Source organism: Tenrec ecaudatus, chromosome 8, assembly GCF_050624435.1.
Source record: "Tenrec ecaudatus isolate mTenEca1 chromosome 8, mTenEca1.hap1, whole genome shotgun sequence".
In the NCBI taxonomy this organism is placed as follows: Eukaryota; Metazoa; Chordata; class Mammalia; order Afrosoricida; family Tenrecidae; genus Tenrec; species Tenrec ecaudatus.
Window position 1 is genome coordinate 77,982,383 of NC_134537.1, and position 2,680 is coordinate 77,985,062.

Sequence of the window (2,680 nt, forward strand, 5' to 3'; positions counted from 1 at the left end):
TCCCACCACACCGAGGCAAATCACTGGGGGAGTGCAGCGGAACAGCAAGGGAATGGAGTGGCAAGGTCCCCAGGGAATGCTGAAAGTGGACTTTGGGGCCAGGGCGTGGTGCCCCAACAGACTGGACTGGAAAACGCCCCTAAGGGCCAGCAAACGATCCCTGAACTAACTACAAGCTTTTCTCTTGTGAACTGTTTTGTTCTGTTCTTTGTCAGTGGTTTGTTTTTGTTGTTTTGTTGTCTGGTTGTATACTGTTGCTTTGTTTTCCTCTGTCTAGTTTTCGTGCATGTTAGTGACTCCGCAGGTCTGTCTGAATAGGACAGGCTGGATGAACTATCTGGATGAAAAACAACGGGACCGACAGTTCCGGGGGGACTTGGGGTGGGGGGGTAGGGGGGTAAGGAAGTGGTGTTAACAAACCCAGGGACAAGGGAAAAACATGGGACCCCAAAGGGTAGAGAAGGGGGAGTGGCAGGCCTGGTGGGAAATGATCAAGGGTAAGGTTGCTTAGAGAAGAGGTATACTCTAGCCCAGGTGGCGATGAAGCATGGTAGTAGGGCAGGAGGAAGGTCAAGGGAGATGGAGGAAAGAGCTAGGAGTCAAAGGGCATTCATGGAGGTCTAGACAAAGACATGTACATGCAAATATATATAGGAGGATGGGGAAATAGATCTATGTGTCTATATTTATAGGTCAAGTATTAAGGTGGCGGAAGGACCTTGGGCCTCTACTCAAACACTCCCTCAATGCATGAATACCTTCTTTTATTAAATTGGAACTCTATGATGCTCACTCTCCCGACACAACGGCTGGAGCCAAAGTGGGTGAACAAGTAAATGTGGTGAAGAAAGCTGATGGTGCCCGGCTATCAAAAGAGATAGTGACTGGGGTCTTAAAGGCTTGAAGATAAACAAGAGGCCATCTAGCTCAGAAGCAACAAAGTCCACATGGAAGAACACACCAGCCTGTGTGATCGAGTGGTCCCAAAGGGATCAGTTACCAGGCATCAAAGAACAAAAAATCATATCATTGACTGCACACCTCCATGATAGGATCGCTGAAGACAAATGGGTGCATAAGCAAATGTGGTGAAGAAAGCTGATGGTGCCCGGCTATCAAAAGAGATAGTGTCTGGGGTCTTAAAGGCTTGAAGGTGAACAAGCGGCCATCTAGCTCAGAAGCAAATAAGCCCACATGGAAGAAGCACACCGGCCAGTGCGATCACGAGGTGCCAAAGGGACCAGGTATAAGGCATCATGCAAAAAAAAAAAGATATAAGTGTGTGTATGTATGTGTATATATGTGTATATGTATATATGTATATGTATATATGTATATATATATCATATTAAATAAAGGGGGAAGTGCAGAGTGGAGACCCAAGGCCCAAGTGTCGGCCAATGGAGATCCCCTCATAGAGGGGTTTAGGAGAGGAGATGGGTTAATTAGGGTGTGAGGTAGTATCGATGAAGAACACAGCTTTCCCCCAGATCCTGGATGCTTCCTCCCCCAACTACCATGATCCGAATTCTACCTTGCAGGGCTAGATAGGACAGAGGCTGTACACTGGTACATATGAGGGTTGGAGGTACAGGGAATCCAGGGTGGATGATACCTTCAGGACCAAGGGTGTGAGGGACGATGCTGGGAGAGTGGAGGGTGAGTGGGTTGGAAAGGGGGAACTGATTACAAGGATCCACATGTGACCTCTTCCCTGGGAGAGGGACAGCAGAGAAGGGGGGAAGGGAGACTCCGGATAGGGCAAGATATGACAAAATAACGAGGTATAAATTACCAAGGGCATATGAGGGAGGGGGGAATGGGGAGGGGGGGGGAAAGAGGACCTGATGCAAGGGGCTTAAGTGGAGAGCAAATGCTTTGAGAATGATTGGGGCAGGGAATGTATGGATGTGCTTTATACAATTGATGTATGTATATGTATGGATTGTGGTAAGAGTTGTTTGAGTCCCTAATAAAATGTAAAAGAAGAAAAGAGAAAAAAACGATTAGGGCAAAGACTGTACAGATGTGCTTTATACAATTGATGTATGTATATGTATGAACTGTGAAAAGAATTGTATCAGCCCCAATAAATTGTTAAAATAAAAAAATTAAAAAAAAATCAAACCTGTTGCCAATGAGTCTATTCGTGACTCATGACAAACCCACGCGTGTCAGGGAACTGTGCTCCTTAGGGTTGTCATGAGCGGCGACCTTTCAGAAGTAGGTCACCAGACCTTTCTTCCCAGGCACCTCTGGGTGGATTCGAACCTGAATCCTTTGAGTTGGTTGGTGCATTTAACCATTGGCACCACCTGAAACACCTGATAGAGAGGGTAGGATCCTCATTCTACAGATGGGGAAGGGGAGTGGTGGGTGCATGTCCTCAGCGGGCAGAACCATCTCGGGAAGGCCCATTCTGCTTGAGCTTTTGAAGGCGCTCTCCAAGAAGAAGGGCCGTAGGAAGGGAAGAGGACGTGGTTCACACCCATCTGTACATCACAGGGGGATGGGCTGCAGCTCCTGCCCTCCTACTCCCCACCAGCCTCCAGGATGCCCCTCCAACTTTGTTTCCCCTTTGAGGCTGATTTCAATATTTATGAATTTCAAACTTGAGGAAGGGGCAAGGAGATAAGGTGTTAAGCCTAATTTTTATTTCTTTCAACATTAGACCTTGCTT